Genomic DNA, 25,132 nt, shown 5'->3' with positions numbered 1-25,132 from the left:
TGATCCCTCAGCTAAACCTCCATTATATGCTGTTATTCAGTATTTAGTGTTAGAATACTGCCTATCAAGGCCCGAGGTTTCAAGTTTTCTGATTTGCCTAGCCTTTCAGATAGTTTAGCTATTGGGATATAGCTGTGTATAAATTTTTATGTTACATCATATTTATCCTTATTCTGCAGATAAAGGGATGGACTCAGACAAACTCAAAGACAAGACAGGCAGTAAAAGACAGAAATCTATATTCTAGCCAAATTCATGCTCATTTTGTAATCTCTTTCCATTCCAGGTCTCCAAGTATTGACAGGGGGTGGCTGCTTATGGAAGGCTGATGAGGGAAAGAACTGAATAAGTGTAGGGGAGAGAGGAAGATTAATTATTGTAGAAGCCCAAAGATGTCCAAAGAGTAAGCAGTGATTTTATTGACAGTTTGTATAAAACTTTTGCTAGATAATCAATGAGGGATAACTCTTGACCAAAAATGTCAATATATTTTAGTGTGTGTGAGATAAAGCAATTTAAGAGAAAGATTAAGTTTCCAAGGCAAGTTTATATGTATCTGATTGTGTTCAAACTCATTAAAAATATAAAGTATAACTTAGACAGGTTTACTGTTAAACCTAAAGACTTGACTTATTCATATTCAAACTTTCTTAATAATTACTGTTTTTTTTTCTTGGAATATACATGGAAGAAGAAAGTGGTCAAGGAATACTGCAGGCAAAGGGCACACGCAGAAAAGGAGTAGTGAAATGAGGGAGAGAATCAGGTGAAATGCCATGAAAAGTCCTGTTAAAACTGGGGTAATTTGAAAAAAAAAAGATATTAGGACCCTCTCTCATACATGCCTAATCTTCTGGTATGAAATACCTTCAGCAGTAGAACAGTAAATTCATTCCATCAGAAGACATTGAAATTCAACTCTGTTGACTTGGCTGAGGGTATTATATCAATGTTACTAGTAGAAACAGAAAGTCAATGCCTCTTAAGGAACGTGCTTAACAGTCAGATAGGAAAACAAGAATAAAATACAGAAAAATTGGCCAGCACTTGTATGACATTCCAGTACTTGTTTAATGAAGTGATCCAAGAAAAAAAAATATTGTAGTTTGAATCAATAAAAGAGCAGCTGTCAGTGAGTCTGGATGGCCAAATACTTGCTAAGAATGCTATGGTGTGAAAGTTGGAGAGCTGGCTCAGGGGTTAAGAGCAGAGCACATGTAGATCGTCCAGAAGACCCAAGTTCAGTGCACGTCGGCCATGTTGTGCAGCTCACAACCTCAGGCTACTCCTGGCCTCCACATGCGTCTGCACTCTTGAGTGTATATCCCCATACAGATAAACACTCTTTAAATAGTGTGTGTGTGTGTGTGTGTGTGTGTGTGTGTTAGTTTAACAGACAAGATAGGAGAATTTACATTTTTGTAGAAATTTACAGTAAGATTATTATGGGATGATACTGTGATAGATGAGCAGAAATTTATAGAGTCTGTGTTTGGGAAACGATTGACACATGAGACTTAATAAACTAACTATTCACTTGATAACCATAAGGTTAAATAGATAAATACTTTAAGAATTCATTTTCCAATACATAAAGAGTGCTTCTCACTGGAATTTTTGTTCAAAGCACTGACCACTCATCCAAGTCAAGCAATAATGAAATATATAATTAATGATAAGGGAGAGAAGGCAGAGAATTAATCAAGACTGTTCTTGGAAAGAACAGGTCAAGGGATCCAGTGATTCCAGTTCTGTTTCAAGAATACTGGCATGAACTTTCAGTTTGAGCACAAGGAAAATTAGGCAGTGGACAGAGATATATGTAATTCTGCAGTCATGTTCAGGTGTGGCCTCCATTTGAATCTGTACATGATTGTAAAGAAGCCTCTATGGCTCAAGGGGAGCAATCTCATTCACAAGGATAATTATTTCTGCTCCAATTACAGCCTTAACATCATAAATAAATTATCACTGTTTAGAAGGTGGGCATCTGCTCATAGTTCCTTGGGATTTGTTTTGGTGTGCTGTCAAAATGATGTCTACTGTCAGTCTTTGTGCCAGTACTCCAAGGGGACCGTAGATTTAGCATGCTGTTTGAATGCCATGCTCTCACGCTTTTTAGCAAAAACTGTTTTAGAGTGATTGTTGCATCTCCATAGTTCTAGAGAATGGAGGGAAACCAAAATGACACAATGTGGGTGAATGGACAAAACAATTGTATTGGGAGGATTCAGGAAGTAAAATTTTTAATTAAGTATAATAACTAACATCAGAATCTTTCTGAGAAATACATTTTGGAAATGGTAGGAAACTGACTAGACTTTCCTTAGTTCTTCAACTATGATAAAACAAAAAGCAGGTAAGAATGGAGTTCTGATCAGCCATCACCGGTCTGATATTCCCAGGATTCTGTTCATCAAATAAGTCCTAAATTATTAATGGTAGTATTGATAGTACTACCTAAGGTATGTTTGAGACATAAGAAAATAGTAATAACTTGAAGGTGATCAAAATATTCATGCATGGCTTCCCTTATATACGTTCAAAACTGAAGGATTTTTCTTATGTGGAAGTAGATAATTAACCATTTTTGCTATAATCATTTGTAGTTTAACTCATAAATAAATGAATGCTTAGTTTTCATAAACAATAAAACTCATAATACATATTTCATACATGTTTCAATATGCATAATGATTTTCTTTTATAGAAGAAGTATTTTCTATAGTAACTTAGACAATATCTAACTTTTTATAATAAGTTTATGATTTTGTTTTATTTTGCTTTGTTTTTTTTTTTTTTAATTTGGTTTTGGTTTTCGGTTCACTGTGTAACAGTTCTGGCTCTCCTGGAACTTGCTCTGTAGACCATTCTGACCTTGAACCCACAGTGATCCAATTGCCTCTACCTTGCAAATACTGGGATTAAAGGTTTGCTCCACTGCTGCTAAGGCTGGCTTGTGTTTTATAACTCATCAAAACATAAATTGATAAGACAAAATGAAATAGATTTTTAGTATGTATTTTTCCTTTGAAATGTTCATACATATATCATGCATTTTGGTCATGTTTCTCCCCTCAATCTCCACCTCCTTCTCATCTATCCCCCTCCCATCTTCAAGGAACCCTGGAAACAATGTCTTCTGGGCATTACAGTGCCATTGTAGTCACGACCTCCCAGTAGCTGTAAGCTACCTTCAGAAGACAAACGTACAATCAAGCAAGTCTCCATTCCAACCTGTGTGAGGGAGTGATCACAAAGCCCTAGACCTAGCTGTGGAACTATTTTCACTTATCCTGTGGGGGATGGAAAGTCAGCATTCCATAAGCCTTGGTAGTCTCCTATGTTCGGTGGCTGGACCTATGCACATAAATGTATGGGCTGTGCTAATTGGATACCATGGATTATAAAGAATTAATTACATCTTCAAAATGATTATTTTTATGTATTTGAGTAATCATCAACATTTCAAGTCTCTAAGGAAATATCCTCACCTGGAGATTAAGTATACAGTAAATAAATGTTTAGCTCACACGATTTTAAAGAAAATTTACCTTTATCACCTTTTCAATAATAAAAAATAGTTTGAACATGTACTTTGTTTTGCATGTTTTTTCAAACATTATTAATATAACTTATGAACGCTGAATGTTCCAGGCCTCCTGGTACTATTGAATTGTTCTGCCTCACAATGTCTTTTGGATACTTGGACCTGGGTTGTAAATTAATTTTAAATGCCTGTGTACTTTTATCATAATTAATATTGAAGCTTAATTTCATTTTAATGATATTTGCTTTTTAATTTCCTGTCTTAATATGATCTCTTTATTTAAAAGTTTTATGGTTAAGGGGCCTCTCATCCTCATATTATTACCAAAGCATCGAACTCAGCATGGTCTTTCTCCTTTCTTTCATATTAATAACCATTCACTAATTGTCTTATTTTTAATGCATTTGAGTTTTCTTATGATTATTTTTTAAATGTAAGTAGGCAACAATTTTAGTACTGGGACCAGTCTCTAAATCATTGGCACTCTAGTGGTTTTGATACCCCTGATATTATTTCATTGCAATGAAAAATGGTTGCCAAGCAGAAACTCTGGGACAGCACCCTCATTATACTATCTCCTCCTTGTTCTTGCATACAACAGAGGGTATGCTGGTCTCACTTGTCTATTCATAAGGGACAAGGTTTTGAAAAGGCACATGCCCTGCTGTATTTTTTAAAATCATCACCAGCTATAAAACTTCAGGGCATTCAAAACTCTCTAACCCCCCCCCACCAAACAACCATGGAGGGGGAAATGAAAGAAATTACCTCTAGTTTGTATTTCCTTCATTTTCAAGTTAATTATGCACGTACCAAAGGCAGAATGGTAAAACTTATTCCATAATGTCATTGTTGCAGAAGAAGAAATGAGTCAAATAATCCACACTGACATATCCTTTCCCATCCACATCTCTGAACCATCTTTTAATTAATAATTTTTTAACACAATCTTTTCTCATTTTGCATAGCTATCTCCATTTCCATTCCCTCTTTCCTAGAAGGAGATACAGAGATCCACAGCTAAGCACCTGGCCGAGCTACCTGAGACTAGACCAAGAGAGGGAGGAGCGATGAAATGAACAAAGGGGTCAAGACCATGATGGTGACACCCACAGGAACAGTTGACCTGAGCTAGTGAAAGCTCACAGACTCTGAACTGATAATGGGTGAACCTGCATAGGACCAAATTAGGCCAGCTGAAAGTGGGGGACTATTGTAAGGCTTGGAACATCTGTGGGGCCACTGGCAGTGAGACCGGGATTTATTCCCAGTGCTTGAACTGGTATCTAGGAACACTTTCTTTTTGGAGCGATGCCTTGCTTAGCCTAGATATAGGTATCGATTTCAAGGCTTTGGTCTTGCCTTGAAGTGAAGTGTCAGACTTTATTGGCTTCCCATGTGAAGCCTGACCCTTTCTGAGGAGTGGATGGGGAAGTGGGGTAGGGGAAAGGTGGAGGAGTCTCTGACTCATTTAAAACAAGCTTAAATAATACCTGCAGGGTCCCACTTGTAAAGTCTCCAGCGAGACTTCTTGTGTGTATACTTTGCTTCCTACATAACATTGCTTCTTCTAAGAACAATGGTCTTCTGGCCTCCTATGTTAGTCTATAAATTCTTACATTGATAAGATGAAAGCTGGACAGACAAGGCTCTTACTGGTCCCACCAGCCTCCCTTAGAAGAGCACCATTCAATGCTCAGCCCGTCAATGCAGCTATCTTCTGACAACCTGAGATCTAGAAGCTCACTAGGCAAACACTCTCGTTCCCTAGCCAACAGCTTCTTAACCTGAATTTAGATCACTGCATTAATTTAATCACGTTTCTTCCCACTCCCTAATTTCCCCCTCTCTTCTGGAAGCCCTGCTCATGATATTGACAAAGATGGAACATAACATTTCTGTTATTTGATTAAAATTTTGAGGCACTTCTGACCCTGCCCCCCTTTCCCCACGGTGCTTGAGTCTACTTGTTACTGTAAACCACTTCTCTGTCTCTGAAATGTGAACATTTTCTCTGCAAACTTTTCCTAGTGTTTTAAACCCAAACTATCTTGTCCAAGGTCTTGGAAACTGTTTCTGTGAAATGTAATTATTAAGGAGGGCAGTGCTACCACGTGCTGGTTTTTGTCTGTATAGGAAAAGGTAGTGGTGGTGGTGAAACACCATCAATGGAGGCCTTTGAGTCTTAGCCTCTCTCTGTTCTAGAGCTTTGACTCTCAGCATCTCCCCTCTCTAGAGCTTTGGAACACCCTGACCTTCTGGAACAGAGTTTAGACTTGGTCTGCTCTGAGAATGTCCTTGAATAAAATTCTCTTTCCTGTTTGTCTTTAGCAATTTTTTGCATTTGACAATATCTTACTGGAGTGATTTTTATAAAAAGAAAATATTAAACTGGTTCTTTCTATTCTTAAATGAATGGACACATCCCTGTCTATGCTTTGCATCATCTTTTCTTCTTACTGCAAGATTATACTTGATATTTTCCATGTGCAATTGTTCCTCTGCCTACCACCATCCCTGCTGCCTCTTTCTTTGATTTTTTATTCAGTCGTCCTTCTTAATGAACTGATAGCTTTAAGTGTCTAAACTGCATTGTCAAAGCAATACAAGGTTGTATAGAATATCTTGATTTTTAAGAACCCATTTAATCAATGTTTGTTGGATCAAGTTTGTGCTGAAGTTAACCATTTCCAGCGTTTTACTAGAGTGGGTACTTTTTTTCCTGCCTTATTTACTTATTTGTTGGTGACATTCTTCTCTACCTGAAAGAAGCAGGGTTAAAGCACTTGGGGCTACTCTCCACATTCATAGGCTTTTCCTTTGACCCAGAGAGAATTCCCTTACTGTACAGGTACTATGGACTCATTCAGATGATTCTCTAGGTAATGTTGATCTGTCTCTTTTTTTCTTCATCATCATTTTGCTCCTGGAGTGTTGAATAAACGTGACCCTACATTCAAATGTCTGCTTATATTTTCAGAGTTTGCCTACCTTGATAGGTCTCAGAGTTTAAATTTAGAATATTTCTGGGGATGTAGAAAGGTAAAGACAGAAGAAATAACTATTTGTATCTACAGTTAGGCTCTGTTGCGGCAAACTTTCTGACCAGTAGGAAGGAACAGCCACCAGACGAGGATTCTTCTCAAATCACGCTTTATTGGAGCCTCTTGGTTGTAGGGAGAGCAGAAAGCAAGGGGCCCGGAGCCCTGAACTATAACTGCTTATATAGGGAGTCTGCCTAGCAGATACTTTAACTGCTTTTCTGGAGACCCACCGGGAGGAAAGAAAGCAGGGGAACATCCCTGTCAGTTACAGACCAGTCAGGGGAAGTGTGGGCAGCTAGATCACAACAACTCACCCTGTTTTCTGGTGGAAGAACTGCAACCCTAATATGGAGTTATCTATCAAGCAAGGCTGGGGCCAAATGCCATCTTGTAATGGCAGCTATTGGAATCGGCTCCCAGCACTCTGTTTCTTTTTATCATATATTGAGATAAAAAGATTATTTTATTCTGGTCTTCCTTTTAGTGGGAATCTTTTAGTCTAATATTTTAGAAGAAAATGCATAAAGAAACATGATATCTAGGCTTTGGAACAAATCCCCTCACCTAGGAAGGCAGGAACTTGGAAGACAGACTACATCATCAACATGAACAGCTTAGACTATATCCAGATAATTCTCAGCTTTAGTTGTGTACACAGTGATATGAACATGATCTTTCACTCACTGTATCGGCATTGAATCTATTAATTTCCAAATCCAGATCCTAGGATTTAAATATCCCTATTATTAATGTATTTTTGCAAGAGGATAAAATAAAAAGACAAGAAAAAATGAAATGTACAAATCTTATTATCTTTCTGAATCTGTCTTTTCAAACTTACATAATAATATGCTGCCCCTTCTCTCATTTTACCTTCTTGTGTCTGCTGTTTTGTTTCTGAATTTTTTTAGCATTAAATTAGACATAGTGAAAACTACATATAGCTGTCTAATGTATCATTCCATATCTAAAGTGAAGTTCCATCTAAGGTAACACTCTTCTCTGGAATGTGAAGTGTTCTCCATTAAAATCAGCTGAAATTACAATTAATGGACTTTCCAATTTTGCCCATTTGATAGTGAATTCATTTTTGCTAAATTGATATACGTTTTGCTTGTCTCCAATGTTCAAAATGCATAGGTGTGGGAGGAGAGTAGCAATATTAGGAAAGTGGCATGTTTTTATTTATATTTCCTTTGGGAGCATCTTCTTGACTTACATAGGTCTTATCTTCCTGTTGTTTGCATTGACTGTTAAAGTTCAACCTCCTGGGGCTGGCATTCATGATACTCCCATGCGTTCTATTTTCCTGAGGCAAAGACAGAGACTTCAATGAGACATTAGCATCTGAATAGGTCAGGAGGCCTGATATTTAAGCCTGCTAAGGATTTGTGATATTTATTCATTTAATTATAAATCAAAAGTGTCTGAACTGTACTGAGCTATTGAGGCTCACATATGTTATCTACAGTTTCTTCTCTGAAATTAAGTTAAATAGGCAACATATGTCCTATTGAAGCAAAAATGAAGTGTGAGTGTGAATGTGTGTGTAAGAACACCTCATTTTTCTCAATGGAGATGAAGTGTGGCATGGCTATTCACACTGTAACCTCCATTTTCTTGCCATATATTTAAGTCAAAAGCCCATTCACCTAGAATCTATGAGAGAACTCTCTGTGTGTCTGTATTTATCAGGCTACCTTCTCCTTCACATCTTTAAGATGATTGTCACCAAAGTCCCTAAACACTGAATGCAAACATAAAAGAGAAAGAAGAAATTTTTGTTTCCATGTAAGCACTGTTAGGTTATTATCATGACTCCCAATAGCTATATGGGCAATTATCAAATATTTTGTGACATATATGATCTTCAGTGGAGCAATATAAGAAACTTTAAATGGCCTTATTTTCAAAAGAAACCTACAATAAATTAAACAAAGGTTGAATGTTATGCCATCAATGATTTATGTGTGGCATTTGTTGAGGATTTGTCATATAAACAACACACAGGTTCCCATTAAAATAAAGCATGGTACCTGTGTTTTAGACAAAGCCTGTGCAGACTGGACAGGTGCAAAACACTTCCTGCTACTACTTGAATCACATTAGGCTTTTTCGTTTGTTAGATGGGAATAATGTTATATCTGGTGCACACACTATCCTATATACATTGAATAGTGTTAAAACAGTTCACTCTTTAATTTAATGAGACTGTGAAGAGTAATGCATGTGCCAGTCTTAAAAGATGATGGGAAGTTTTTACATAAAAAAATGGCATTTGATGAGATGGCATTAAAGTGGCCTTAAAGCCATGGTGAGAATTGACTTTGCAAACCAAGTGAGACACAGATTTCTTCAACTGCCAACTAGAATCTCAGCTATTTCACTGTCTTCAGCACCATGCCCACAAGTCTTCTTCCACAGATTGCTACAGGCAAAGACAAGGCTTTGGAGGAGAAACAATCATAAAGTTAACAAGGTTACTTCAGCTGAGATTTTGTGAGTGTCCCTGTCAGCCCTTTTCTAGCACAGAATAAGCAGCTTTAATTTCCAGGAGCTATATTTTTCATTAGGTTCATTCTATTTTTCCTACTTAGAGAATTAAGGAAAATAGCAATAGCTACCATTTGTTCTATTTAGATCAGATACTTTCCTAAGCATTTACTTTACTAACTGTATGCTTTCCTACTTAATTAGGTTTCCAGCCTAATGATATAAGTGTTATAGTCAGTGTTATTTTTATTAGATGTGAAAATGGAGGCACAGAGAAATGAAGTATCTTGTTCCAAATCACTTATTTTGCAAGTGGTGGCAACCAAGGCTTCCCCATCACCATGCTGGACTACATCCAAAATTGACTCTAAGTCAATATGTCTTGAGCTTGTATATTTTAAAAAGCAAATGAAATTTCTAATCGGCATCAAAATCAGAGAATGTGCAAGAACTCTGCCAGTGAATCACAGAATTGGGAATTATGGAGCATTGTAGCTGGAAGAGATCATAAAGCATATCTGATTTGCCTACTACTTTTTATAGCTACAGAGACTGAATAATGTTTCATTTATGATATCCTGTGAAATACAGTCATTGGGTAAATGCCAATGAAAGTTCCTGGCTTTAAACATGTCCCCATGTGAACTTAGAATCAAGACGTTGGGAAATAGGGAAGGTTCAGGCTACATTTTATTCATTTTATAGATCAATGAAGTCATCATAAATGTTAATGTACTATTTCCCCAGTTTTATTGTTTCTTGGTTTTTAAAGCAATAAATTAATTTAATAAATATATACTACAGAGCAATAAGAGTTTATAATTCATAAAAAAAAAAAGGAAAAAGCAAGACTGCACCTGGTACCACTCTCCAAAGATGGCAGCCTCCAACACATCACTCTGCTTTTTATTTCTCCTCTCTGAGATTTTCTTTTAGCAAAATAGTCTTCAGTCTAAGATCAGTGTTTTACCTTTAAAGTAACAGGAATGTTTAGAAGTCACTAAGTGTTCTGAAGACACAACTGAAAATGACTCCATTGTGTTTTGTTTCATGGAGGCATTATCATCACTGAGCTTCTTTACTTAAGGTATCCACTGGGCAAATATATGCCACAATCCTGGCTTGAGTGTGTGACTGAGTTTCTATGATTTAATACCAACGTAAATGTCCCAGTCTCTGCCTCATCTTGTTAAGAAGCCATTCAGTGTGCCCTCATTACATTTTCTGAATCATAAAAGGAAAGATTATGAGGCTTCAGAAGTACCCAAGAGACAGGTGACAGGTACTGACTTTCAGTTCAGCTTATAGAAATCATAATCTTCCAAGATATAAAATAACAGTCACAGGGACAAGCAAAATAGTCTTCAAGATTTTTGTGCATGTGCTATACCAAGCAAAGATGACAAGACATGGGGCATAGCTCGACTAAGATTCCTCAACAGCTTTTCCATACAGCGTCTGAGCTCTCCATTCTCTGGAAAACCTTAATGAATGATGAGAGAGGACTCACTGTTCTGCTGCTTTGCTGACTTTGTGCAGGAAATTCTTCATTTTCTGAGGAAACCTCAGGACATAGGTCCTTCTGTGTTGCTCTCACAAATGGGAAATCTCTGCAAGGTTTTCAGGACAACATATCTGCCCACAGCTGCTCTGCTCCCTCTTTGACCAACCTCTTCTGAGGCTGCATGGGTCCTTGATTGAATCCAGCTTTTCCCTTTGAATTCCAAAACTTCCCTTCCCAGATCTAGATTTAACAAGGAACTAGCCCATTACTTTAGAGATTTTTTCATCCTTAGTATCAGATCAATGTCAGTACCTGAATGTTTGGTCTATCTTAGTGAAAAATACTTCTTTGAACTTTGATAAAAGTTCCTTTTCTTGCTTGAGACCTTCTTTGTAACTGTTAAACCACTTATTCTCACTGTACACCCCCTCTCTCTTTGTTTCTCTGTCTCTACCCCCCTCATTCTCTCAGCTCATTGGCATACATCCTTAATTGTTTTATATTCAAGAGTTTATCCCAGTTCCTCTCTTGCAAGTCTTTCAGAATAAATTCTTTCACACTGTTCAGAAAACAGTTCTCCTTGATCTCCATCCATCCCTTACTTTCTCATCTTTTCACGCTCCTCCCCCCCCTTCTCCATAAGTACAGGGAGGGACATCCTCTGAATTTCTCTTTTCTTGTCAAACTCTCTTTCTAGAAAGAAAGCATTATTATGAGATACCATTATCCAAGAAAAATCAGCCATGCAAAAAAGACTGACACACTTTTTATACAGCTCAAAGAGGCAAGCCCTAGGTCACTGTCAATTTCTCCTAGACATAATTAGCTTCCCATATAAAACTGTCTATATCGGGGCTGGAGAGATGGCTCAGTGGTTAAGAGCACTAACTGCTCTTCCAGGGGACCCAGGTTCAATTCCCAGCACCCACATGGCAGCTCACAACTGTCTGAAGATTCAGTTGCAGAGGATCTGACACCTTCACACCAATGCACATAAAATAAAATTAAATAAAACTGTCTATATCAACACATCCATCTCCTCATGAAGAAGGGATTTAAGCCTCAATCTTCTAGACATTCTAGCTCTACACGTTAACAGGCTGTGTACTCACATGAAGACAAGTAAATTTGTGTTTTTGTCCTCTATTGATTTATTAACAACTCTGTTTTAACAAACATAAAGACTAGAATCTTTGTGTTGTTGAGAGAAATTGTTCGCAATGTGACATAGAGCTAAAGGAGACTGTGATCTTCAAAATTCAGGAACATCTCTTTTGAATTTTTCCAACATTAATTTTTTGGACACAGTAATTAAATCTTTACTGTGTGAAGTGCCCTATTATTCATAATTATGGACCCTATCAACGCTAGAGGAATTAACCAAGAACATAAGTTAAAGAAAACTAGGCTACCTTTCAGAATGCCATAGAGTCCAACTTCATCCTCTGACAATTTTTCTCCTTCAGTTTAATTCATTTTCAGTCTTGAGAAAAGTTGATATAAATTTGATGTGTAAATGGTGGGAATATATTTTGATTACATTAGAAAATTATAGACATCTGATTTAGATTATGGCTTAGTTTGACCTGGCAGTACAGGCTATTGGCCAAAGAGTTACTTTATCTGGAAAGCCATGAGCCAGGCATGGTGAAGCATGTCTTTAATTCAAGAGTTTGAGATAAAAGAGGTAAAACACTGAGTTTGAGGTCAATTTTGTCAACAGTGTGAGTTTCAGGACAGCCAGGGCAACACACAGAAACCCTGTCTCAAAAAATGAAACTAATTATAAAAACAACAACAACAAAAAGAAACATTAAGCCACAAATGTAGGAAACATTGTGTGGAATGTGTTATATATCATAATCTCTAAACATAATTATACAAACAGCAGTAGTATTTTACCGTAGTCATAGTCATATTTGTATTACTTATTGATTTAGTATATCAGCAGATTTACAATATAAAACTCAGAGGGCAATCGTGTTTGTGTTCATTTTTCTTACACTTATGTAGATTTTGAATATGAGACTTGTTTACTTCTTTAAATTAAACATAAAATGTTAATCATTTTTCATACACACAAATGGAGATTTTCACAAATAAGACATACAAGTCAAGCTACATAGCCTTTCTAGGTACAGTGGCTGAAATCTGTCCTTTAAGCTCTGAATTTTCATGTCAGAAAGAGAATTATGTTATTGAAAACTGCTGGTACTCTATGAAACTAACGAAAGCAAGCAATACAGTGCAATACCAAGGACATTACCCACAAATGACAGTGGTGTTCCACTGCGGAAGCCCTTTGTTAGGAGGTGCCTGGGCCAGAGCTGAACTTACCGTCTCTCAATGGATTTGGAAGAGTGTCAAGGGTCAAAGAGGGGCTAGTGTTGCAGAAGCAAAGTTCCACTGCCTTGTGGGAGCCCATGTGTGACTCGGTTTCCATCTGGAGTCATTACTGACTTAAGTCAAATTGAGTTCAAGACTGCCTGCTCTGCTTGCTCCAAATATTCTTGAGGGCTGTGAGAAAGTTCTGATTAAGTCCATGAGAAAGAACATTTTTCTCACAGATGAAGAACACATTTTCAATTAAGATTTGGGATAGTGTATGGCTGTCAGAGCACTCCTCCTTATGAGTGGCAGCTGCTTGTTACTAGCTGAATTCTTGTATTGAGATAATGCACCTGCTTGAGCTTCCTCCCAGGAGCAATGCAGGGAGGTTGTCTAGCTGACTGTAAGGCCCTTTGTTCTGCCTTTTGCCTGTAATTAGTATATATGCTGGCTGAGAAATAATCTTGGGACTGTTTGGTATTAATCTTCATTCTTTCCGGTCTATCATATGCTTCTGTGTTCATTTCTCTTAGTCTAACATTTCCTTAGTCTCAGTGTCCCCTTCCAGCATACCCTCAGCTAGTTTCTGTCAAAGCCACCTAGAATCAAAGGAGAAAGTCAGTGATTGGATGAGCAACATTAACCATAGAGTTCTTGGAGGACTGGGGAAGCCAGCTAGAGTGGACAGGAAGAAAAAGGAAAGGATTTCTGGGTCCGGTGTTTCGGGAAAAACTTGGAGGAATAATCAGGCAATTGACTCTTTGCTGTCTTTGGACTTATCAGGTCTTTATCTCATTTTCTGACTCCTCAGTTTTTATTATACTGGAACAATTTTGATATTCATTACAGGCTTGAAAGCAAGGTTTTAGTGAGAAATATAGATTAACAACTGCGCTCAGCAAGGAGGGGTCTCAACACAGATTGCTAAGTAGTTCTTGGCAAAGGAAGTGCTTTTATAACTTGAGAACAGGCCAATTCGTTTATGCACATATGTAAATTAAGTGTCAAGTTGTTGTGAAACTAATTATCTAATTAGAATATATGGAGAGTCCAAGGGATATAGAGGCAAGGGATTGACTGATTGGTCAAGGGGTAGAATGAACACAGCAAAACCCACTGAGGGCCCTAAGAACTGACAACCATATGTGTTTTAATGGGGCCTGAGTTGCTGTGGAATTTCAGCTCCTGACTTCTTTATTTGTTCCTTGGCTTTATCACTCAGTGTGTAGAGTTTATTAGAAAACTTTTGTGTTCCTATGCTTGACTTCCAGTTTTGCCAGGACATATAGACACTTGTTTTCTTAGGCCTGTGACCTGACTGGCTGCCTAGAAAAAAGGGCTCTCTCTCCCAAATGCCTATCATTTTCAATTAGAAGATAGATTTTTTTTTTTGAGTGAATGCGACAGTTGTTACTTTCTTTTGCCGCAAATTAATGAGGATTTACTTTCTGCAGTTTAGAGCTCACGGCTTCTAAAGGCTAAATGCCCAAGCAGGGAAGACTAGTTAGTGAATTCATTCACTATTGGCTTAGATTTAATAAGGCTTTCTGCTGCTTCTCATATGTGTGAGTTAAGGAAGGATTTTTCTTTTAGGCTGCGTTTGGTTTCTTTGTGTAGAATTCCAAGAGAGTTTCCTGAATTATTAAGCCAATGAGCCATGGAACATCTATTCCCTAAACAATTAGCTTTCGTAAATGAAGTGTAGAAAGAAAGACAATCCATGAATTCATTATTTGTTCTTCGTGGGTGCAGACATTAACTAGCATTAAGGCTCTTTGAGTTGTGACATATGAGGTATAATTCAAAAGGAAGAAACTGATGACTTCTAGTCACCCAAGAAATCAATCACAGTCCTTTATAGTTAGACCCTCACAATCATTTCTCTTCATGGAGGAATGAATTTGTACCCTGGAAGTAGAAAACTGTGGACCCTATAGGTTTTATGTTTTTCCCATACTATTCTCAACAATTTATAACTGCCATTTGTAATTCACAGTTATCAATATCTTTTATTACCCATTGTTTGACTTATATGTTATTACAGAAATATCCAGATGCCACAAAAGTGAAAACCTGTCATCCCTCAAATAGTGCAATTCTACTTTAGTAAGTATGTCAGAACCTATGGCTGCAGTGATGATTCATTGTATTGTGTTTATTTTGCTTCAGGTATTATACCTAAGCTATCTTCAGATTCTGTTGTTTGACTCAGCCAGGAAAATCACCTTTAGCCAAGAAAATGAAACACTTTCAATAGTTCAGACAGTGACAGGTTTTTTTTCCTAATATGTAAAAATTACACTTTAAGGTTTAAATATTTCATAGACATAACACCAAGAATTTTAAATGAATCTTGATTTTATGAAATTTAAAAAGTAAATGAAAAAGAAAGAAAGATGGCTCAGTGATTAAAAGCATTAGCTGTTCCTCCAGAAGACCAGGATCAGTTAGTAGCACCCAGAAAGAAACTCACAATGGTATGTGAACCCTGCTCTAGGGGATCCAGAATCCCCTCCTGGTCCCCTCAGGCTCCAGATAATCATGGAGAGTACATATGTACTTTCAGGTAAAGCATTATTATACATAAAATGCAATGATATTTAAAATTAAAAAATTAAAAGCATGTGTTACTGTTTTCATTCATGAAATCAATTATACCTTATATATACATATAAATTTACAAGAAAAATGAAAAATTCTCATTTCTATTACATATAAGTAATTAAAAAATACTGCAAGCTTGATTGTTATTGATGATTATCCATTAACATCCTATATTTCCTAATTATACATTACACTTTAAATGAACTGCACAATCATAATACCTTAATCAATATCAGAAATACATATATATGACAAAATTGACCTTAAATTTATATCAATGAAGCCAAATTTATATCAATGTAAATTATTTATATCTATATCATATCTCCCTTTAAATGTAAAAGAACATTTATAAGCAATATTTGGGAATATGGGTGCAATTATTTCTCTCCAAACTGCTTCGTGCTGAATGGGGGCACTGTTAATCAGATCTTTCATGGTGTAACCTGTGTACCAGGTTTATCTCAGTTGGCAGTTGAGTGAAGTAATTTTTTTTTGAATCTTCAATAACTTATATTTTATTTCATACATTTACTAATAAGTTATTAGAATGGATGAATGCAGCCTTATCAGGCTTACACTTGCTTATTACACTGGCACAGGAACACTTACTGAATGGAAATGCTTCTTAATCACAACACCAACATTGTTCTAGAGTGAAGTAATTTTTTGAGGGTGTTCACAGCAACCTTTCAGGAGAGTGTGGTCCATTATAGCATATTGGGATAGACGCCATCCACAGGGTCTCATCCTCTGTGAAAATGATGGAGGAAGGTCGTTGGTTAAGAAACTGCTTGGCCTCATAGGTTAAAACATAGGTGGGTGGAGTAAACAGAACAGAATGCTGGGAGGAAGAGGAAGTGAGCTCAGAGACGCCATGCTCCCCTCTCCCGGGCAGACGTGATAGCTCTGCTCTCTGAGGCAGACGTGATCAAGCTTCGGCCCAGGATGGACATAGGCTAGAATCTTCCCAGTAAGCACATCTCGGTGCTACACACTTTATTAGAAATGGGCTAGTCCAGGTGCGAGAGTTAGCTGAGAAGAGGCTAGATATAATGGACCAAGCAGTGTTTAAAAGAATACAATTTGTGTGTTGTTATTTTGGGGCATAAGCTAGCGAGACGGCCGGGGTGCTGGGGACGCAGCCCCACCACTCCTATTGCAACATGAAAACAAAAGAAGAACTTTTCCAAAGCATCATAAACTTAGTTCCAAATTTTAAAGTCAAGGTATTTTCAAAATATCTATCTTGGATTGGTTCAGCAACATTTATAAACAAATATCTTTCAGCAGCTGTTGCTCATTCCTCAGCATTCAAATAATTCAAAGAGAGCATAATAGCATACAGTATCACAGTATCAAGATTCTCTGTGTATTTTCCATCTTTACATGGCTTTAATTTAACCTCTATTTCTTTTTTTTTTTTTACTTTTACTTTTTGAGACAAGTTCTCTGTATATCTTAGTCCTGGAATCACTCTGTAAACCAGGTTGTCCCTGAACTCTCAGAGATCCATCTGTCTCTGCCTCCCAGGCATTGGGATTAAAGGTGTGTCCTGCCACACCTTGAAGTCACAGAGCTCAATCTACCTCTACCCCTTGAAGTCACAGAGGTCAATCTACCTCTGCCTCCCAGGCATTGGAATTAAAGGTGTGTACCATCACACCCAACTACTTTCTTTCTTTCTTTCTTTCTTTCTTTCTTTCTTTCTTTCTTTCTTTCTTTCTTTTACTTTAACAACTTTAACTTTTAGCCTGCATATATTTTTAACACACTATAAACCATTTAGATGTTTTCTTTGACTTTGAATCTTTCTTTTACTGAATATCTCTCTTTTTGTGATCACATGAGTCTTTAATTTACCAAGTAATATTGGTAGGACTAAATCCATGACTTTGACTGCTGGATCCAGCCCATTCTTTAGCTTTGCAGCCTCATGGCAGAGGTACCACTTGTAGCCATTTTATTGCCACAACTCTATGGTGTTTCAAGGTCCCTGCCAGCAAGTAAGCTGCAGCATTCTGCCCACAGACCACATTCATTGGACTGCCGGCCTGAAAGAGTCAGAGATTGCCCTGGCAGGATGGCCCAGAAAACGACATTTTAAAACAGCGTAGCTTTTTTTCTGCTACAGCTGAAAACCAAAAAGCGTGCGTTGAGCTTTTCTTCAACACCATTTAAGTGTCTCATGGCAGGACCTCTTAAAAGAGCTGCAAGGTTTTGCAGCTAAAGCTGAGTCAGGAAGCATTTCTAAGATGAGAATACTTGCTTGCCTCTAGCAAGCAGAGCAGACCTGGGAAATTGCTGCTACCAAGAAAACATGCTTTACTTTATTCTTTCCAAGCTTTCTCAGGCTTTCTGTGGATTCAGTTATCTACGTCTGGGCACCATTTGTAGAAGGAGCTGCACATAGGCCTGCTTTTCATCCTGCCCAGCTCCCACATGGCTAACTTAGCCCCAGAATAATTACACAGAAGCTGTATTCATTTAAACACTGCCTGGCCTATTAGTTTCAGCCTCTTACTGCCTAGCTCTCACATCTTGATTAACCCATGTCTATTAATGTGTGTAGCACCATGAGGTGGTGGCTTACTAGGAAGATTATAACCTACGTCCATCTTGGGCTGGAGCTCATGGCATCTGCCTCACTTCCCTTCCTCCAGCATTCTGTTCTGTCTACTCTGCCTACTAAATTCTGACCTATCAAAAAGCCAAGGAAGTTTCTTTATTAACCAATAAAAGTAACATATAGATCATGTTCTAATTTTTCCTTGACAGTTGTATAGTGTCCAAATATGCCTAAGGAACTGACTGCTATCAAACACAGAACATGGAAAACATGTGCATTTCTGTAACTTTTATAAAATTTTGAGCTGAATAACTTGCAAGGGGATAAGTAGCTTGGTAGAAATGAAGGTTCAAAATAATACAGAATCAAGTAATAGATTGTGCTGTACATGTACCAGGATGAAGTCTAATGTGTGGATCAAAAGTCTCCCATGTGTTGATACATTTGTCTGTCCCAGATGACAAAAATATCAACAAGCTGCCTTTGTTGTTCCTTTTGTTTTTGCTTTTGTTTTGCTGCATAACCTCTCAGGCTTCATCAAAGCTGAAAATTAGGAAATCTAAGTCCCAGCAGAAAAACAGTCAACTATTCAATTTTGGACTCACAGCTAATTTCCTTTACAAAAATAGAACAGGAAAGCAAATCCAAAGCTAACACTTTATGTCTTAAAATTAATTAGAATATTCACAAACTTATAATCAATAACCATTTAATTTTCTCTATAGCAAATTATTTGGTAACTTAATCAGGACAGACTCAATTACCTAGAGCAATTAGAAACCAACATTTTCCAAGTTGCTAAATAGATTTCAGTAAAAATAAAATACCATAAAATCCATATATCACTACTAGCAATTTATTTTTATTCTTTTCAGTGAAATTTCTATAACTTAAATGAACTTCAAATAAGTATGTTGATTTTATGGCAAAACAGAACCTAATTAACTGCAGTCTATAATGGTTTTGAGAATAATTAATGGGAACAATTAATCTATGTTGTAAAAAATTATAAAAAAAATTCCTATTTGGAAATCACTAGCTCCAAGGTCAACTAGAGCTTGCAAAGATGTCAAGATCTGAACTGCACCACAATAGTGACTTGGTGCAAATTTAAGAATGTTATAATTCTTCCTTGACAGATGTTTATGGTCCAAATATGACTAAGGAACTTACTGATAGCAAGCATACAACATGTAAAATTTTTATTTAAATTTTATAAAATATTTGAGCAGAATCCCTTGCCAGGTGATATGTAGCTTGGTAGATATGTGCTCCTTCGCATTAGATTTTGCATCTTTTCTTTTGTGACATACAAGTTTGGTTTTTCAAATTTTTAGCAAACATCATTTAACTTTTTCACATTACATGAACTGAACTGTCAAGAGCCTGCTCTTGCTTAGCATATTAGGTTCAACTCCATAAATCAAAGCAACCACCATCCACAACAACAATAACAACAAACCCTGTCTGTAAACATATCTAAAGATTGTGACCTTTTCCATATTTGTAGCCAGGAAAGAAAGTCAGTTTTCTCCTCATGGTCTAATATTGCAATTATTTCTCAATTAACATGTCTTAATCTTTTTCTTAAATTTCACCATAATGTGTCCTTTCTAAGTGAAACACATAAACAACATAATTTCATTTAATCCTCAAAAATATTCATGTCACTAACTTTGTTAATTCCATAGTACCCCTCTGTATTTGCATCCTAGAAACACTCATTTGCAGCATATACTGCCCATTAAGGTTATATGGAATTCTTATTCTTGTTCCTTCTTTGAAGGACCTGAAAAAACTCAAGGGATCCATACTAGAGATAAGGATGCAAAGCAGAAAATTCCCTTACAATTGGGGAGCGATGGGTAAGTAAGCAAAAAAAGCCGAGGTTTAATAGAACAGAAATTCAGGAAAACTATACTGGGAACCTAAGGAAAGTATAGAACGTGAATTGTGGTTGACAAGTTCTGGAAGTTTTCTGTGAGTCACTTTGAGAGTTTAAATCTTTTGGGACCCAGATTTTTGTAAGATTACTTCTTGGAAATCAACCAAGCTCCCATAAGCGAAGAAAAACCCTTAAGTTTCCAGTACTAAAGAGGGGAAAGACAGTGTTTTTTGACAAGGCTAGTCTGTGGTCTATTTAACAAGGATTTTCTCTGAAGAAATTAGTCACACAGTGATGAAATATCTGGGCTCTTATCAGAGCCTAATTGAAATAGCGGAATGGAAATAATCAATCCCAACCAATGAAGCCACTTTCCTTAACAAAAGAAATGGTGAACTGAAAGACCCTTAATAATGCCTATTCAAGAGACACATGCTCATTAATATCTAGGATACTGCCACAGTTAGGAAGATCAAATCTCAATCCCAGTACACTATTTACATCGCTGTTTCCTTGTTGCATTTTCAAAGTAAATCTCAGAGTGAAACAATTCCTAAAGATGGCATAGGATGCAAAGATATTACCTATGATGGGACAATAATTGGAATCACATATGACTTCTCCTAAGGAACCATGCAAGAAAAAAAATGGGTGAGGGAAATAATAGAAACGTTGAGAGAAAAAAGTCACCAACATAATATTCTGTATCTGGCCAATCTATATGTCAAAGTTGAAAGACACAGGAAAACTTTCTTAGATAAACTAAAGTAATTAATTTTTATAAGGCTTGTCTTACAATAAAGGTTTTAGAAAACTCTTCAGAAATGTGGAAATGACAGATCAGAAAACAGTATTATTTTTGGTAGGAGAGAGTAGTAAACTAAAAGAAAATTGTTCAGCATAGATGGAAAGTGTAGATTTCAGAAGACATTGGTTATTAAATAGAAGTGACACTACAGGGGATGAAATAAGACCATATGAGCTGCTGGTCAGGGACACTTCAGAATCCTGAAAAAATGCCATAAGTCAAGTCCGTTTCCCTTTAGCTATCAATCATAACAATGTGGTGAGACCCTAAAGCTGACATCACCACACATGATGGCTGCATGGCGTAGAGAACACAGTGCCAAGCTAAAGAGGAAACTTCCAGCAGACTAGCATGAATTCTGCAAGAAGATGATATATTGGATGCTGGGGGAGAAAAGACAACAATGTTCTTCCTAAGATGTGAACCTAGCACACTACACTACAAATTTGACAGGAAATGTATATTGATGGCTGGATTGGATCTAAGGCTTTCCTCACAGGAGGAAATATTGGAATTATAGCCTAAACAATTTTGAACTTCATTGTTTCCCACTAACCTACAGTGCCAATCAAATCATAATATTGCTCTTCTAACTTTATCATGAAAATCAAATCAGGCCAATATATACTGTGAAAAATTCACTGAAAACACTAAGTTTTTATCATTGGAAGTTTATGTTCCTGTACCACCTTGACCCATATTGTACTTTGGTCAATTTATTTTTCATATTCTCTTGCATTTATATTTTCTCCTTTTCATGGATTGTCTGCCTTCCATTGTATACCAAGTAGGCATATTTTTACATTTCAGTGGATACATTCACATCATGGTGATATTGCAAGGATATAGACCCTGGGCCAAGGTGATATGAGTTTGAACCCTTATTTCATCTCCTTTGCATGTAGGGCTACATGTATATTTGAGATTCCTGAAAAGTAAATGGGCTTTTGGAAAATGTTCTTTATTATTATGTTGTCAACTCATCACGATCCATATCTTTAAAGAAAACTGGCATTGCTTATCCCAACAATTAAACTAAAGTCTAAATGGATTAAAGACTTCAATATAAATCCAACAACACTGAACCTGATAGAAGAGAAATTGGGAAGTAACCTTCAATGCAGGGGCACAGGAGATCACTTCCAATAAATAAACAATTTTTTATTTTTATTTTATTTTTCCATTCAAAAATTTACACTTCCTCCCCTCCTCCCATTCCCCTCCCATTCCCCCTCTCGCCCTCCCTGCTTGAGAGAGGGTAGGGAACCCTGCCCTGTGGGAAGTCCAAGGCTCTCCCTGCTATATCCAGTCCTAGGAAGCTGTGCATCCAAATAGACTAGGGTCCCAAAAAGCCAGTACATGCAGTAAAAACAGGTCCCAGTGCCTTTATCAATGGCTTCTCAGTCAGCCCCCATTGTCAGCCACAATCAGAGAGTCCTGTTTGATCACATGCTCATTCAGTCCCTCTCCAGCTGTATTTGGTGAGCTCCCATTAGAACAGGCACACTGCCTCAATGGGTGGACCAACCCCTAAGGGTCCTGATTCCCTCGCTCATCTTCTCCCTCCTTCTGCCCTTCAACTGGACCTTGAGAGCTCAGTCCTTGCTCTGATGAGGGTCTCTGTCTCTATCTCCATCCATCGCCGGACGAAGATTCTATGGTGGTATTCGAGATCAACACTAGTGTGATAGTGGGGCAAGGACAGTTCAGGCACCCTCTCCTCCGCTGCCCAAGGACCTAGCTGGGGACAACCCCGTGGACACCTGGGATACCCTCTAGAGCCAAGTCTCTTGCCAACCCTAAAATGGCTCCCTTAATATAGATATCTTCTTTCCTGCTCCTATATCCGCCCTTCCTACATCTCCACCCTCCCAGGCCCCCAATCTCTCTCAGTCTTTCCCTTCTCCCTTCCCTCTCCCCTTCTTCCCTTTATCCAACCCCACCCCACCCCACCCCACCCCAATGCTCCCAACTTTTGCCCAGCAATCTTGTTTGCTTCCATCTTCCAGGAGGATCTATATATGGCTTTCTTTGGGTTTACTACGCTCATCCATTGCTGGTGGGAATGCAAACTTGTGCAACCACTTTGGAAAGCAGTGTGGCTGTTTCTCAGGAAAATGGGAATCAGTCTACCTCAGGATCCAGCAATGCCACTCTCGAGAATATACCCAAGAGATGCCCAATCATACTACAAAAGCATTTGTTCAACTATGTTCATAGCAGCATTGTTTGTAACAGCCAGAACCTGGAAGCAACCTAGATGCCCCTCAATAAAAGAAAGAAAAAAGAAAGTGTGAAATATATACACATTAGAGTACTACTCAGTGGTAAAAAAAAAACAAAACAAAACAAAAAACAATGACAACTTGAATTTTGCATGCAAATGGATGGAAATAGAAAACACTATCCTGAGTAAGATAATCCAGACCCAAAAAGATGAATATGGTATATACTCACTCATTAGTGGACTCTAGGCATAAACAAAGGACATTACGCCTATAGTTCACAAGCCTAGAGAAGCCAAATAAATTTTTTTCAAAAGCAACTCATAAGTAAACCAGATAACTGAAAATTATGATCTATAACTCTCAAATATTGGCAAATAAAATATGGAAATTAGGATATTATAAACTGAAAAGGAGACTGAGTGTGTATATGCACACACACACACACATATATATATATGCATGTGTGTATATAATGCTATTTATGTGCATATATACACATATATTGTATATAATTATACAGAAGTAGAAAGTGGCTTTGGTGGTTTGAAAGAGAAATATTCCCCTATAGGATCCTGTATTTGAATTCTTGTTCCTCAGTTGGTGTTGCTGTTTGGGGAAGTTATTGAACTTCTAGGACAAGTAGAGTATATCATTCACGGCTACACTTTAGAATTTATATGCCTTGTCCCATTTCCATCTCCAGATTTATTTCCTGGCGTGCAGACAAAATATGCAATCAGCTTTCTCCTCTGGCTGCCTGATGCCACACTGTCTCTCTTTTCCCTGACATTATAGACTCTAAATCTCTGAAACAATAAGCCAAAACAAAGTCTTCTAATGCTAATTTTGTTCCTGGTATTTTATCACAGCAGCAGCAAAGCATTTGTGGAGGAACAGGGACCAGGAGGAGAGTATAACGATATGGTAAAGGGGATGAATGTGGTTGAAATACATTGCATACTCATTTTAAAATATCATGATGAAACCAATCTTTGTACAAATATTAATCACTAATGAAAATGGATGAAAACAAATAGTAAGAAATACTTAAATAAAAAAACACATCATGGAAAATAAATAAAAAGCCTAATACATTTTGCTTATGCTTGTTATGCAATTGTCCTAGAAATGCAAAGGATCAAAAATGTCCCATCCACTTGTTATATCAAGTAGAATGTTAGGACCAAACACGCCTAAATATCCCCATATAAATACTGTTTTTTAAGTAAAGTTTTGTGCATATGAAGTGTCAGTGATATGACAGTAAGCACAATATTTGTGGAGACTCAAATATGCGATAACCCCAGAATGGAGGGGAGGAGGTATGAACAAAATCCTTTCACTACTTGAGAAGCTATTAAAGTTGATAGATGTTGAGAATGGGAGAATCAGTTTTCTACAATAGTATTTTCCTATGATTGACCATGCTGCAGCAGAAGGTCCCATCCCTAATAATATATGAGGAGCACAAACTGGACTCATAACTAAAATTTAAAAAGGAAGGAAAAAGAGATGTTGATATGGTTAAAGATGAACAAAACATATTGCACAAAAATTCTCAAAAAACTAAAATAAACAAAAAATAAAACTAGCAAAATAGCAAGAAAGTTTTTCTTTGAAAATACATGATACTGAGCATATCTGTGATACAGGTGTGATAGAATAAAATTTTATCACAGGATACTCAATAAATTAAAAGATGAATCACCTCCTAAATTTGAACACTTAGAAACCATGAAGCTTCTAGAAGCCAGTTTAAAGCATAAATTCAAGTGCAGAAAAAAAAAACAAGAGTTAAGAAATTCTAAGCATTAAAGGAAACATAACATTTTAAATGCATTAGTATCTAAGCACTTTAATTTGTTAAAGCCAACAAAACACTTAAAAAATTAAATTATACAAAGAAAAATCTACAAATGAATTTACTCATATGCAGAATAGACAGAGAATCACCACACATCCATTTTATTTTCTATGACTCACTAAGTTGGAACATTATCTAACAATGGCATATTTAAACAGTTTATGTACAAGCATCTAAATAATCAGCACATACATAACCTTACCAATCTTACTTACAACACAATGATGGAAACCCAAGATCCAATGACATATAGAA

This window comes from Microtus ochrogaster, linkage group LG1 (genome assembly GCF_000317375.1).
Source record: "Microtus ochrogaster isolate Prairie Vole_2 linkage group LG1, MicOch1.0, whole genome shotgun sequence".
Taxonomy (NCBI): Eukaryota; Metazoa; Chordata; class Mammalia; order Rodentia; family Cricetidae; genus Microtus; species Microtus ochrogaster.
The sequence above is the reverse complement of the archived record's forward strand: the minus strand, read 5'-3'. Positions refer to the sequence as shown.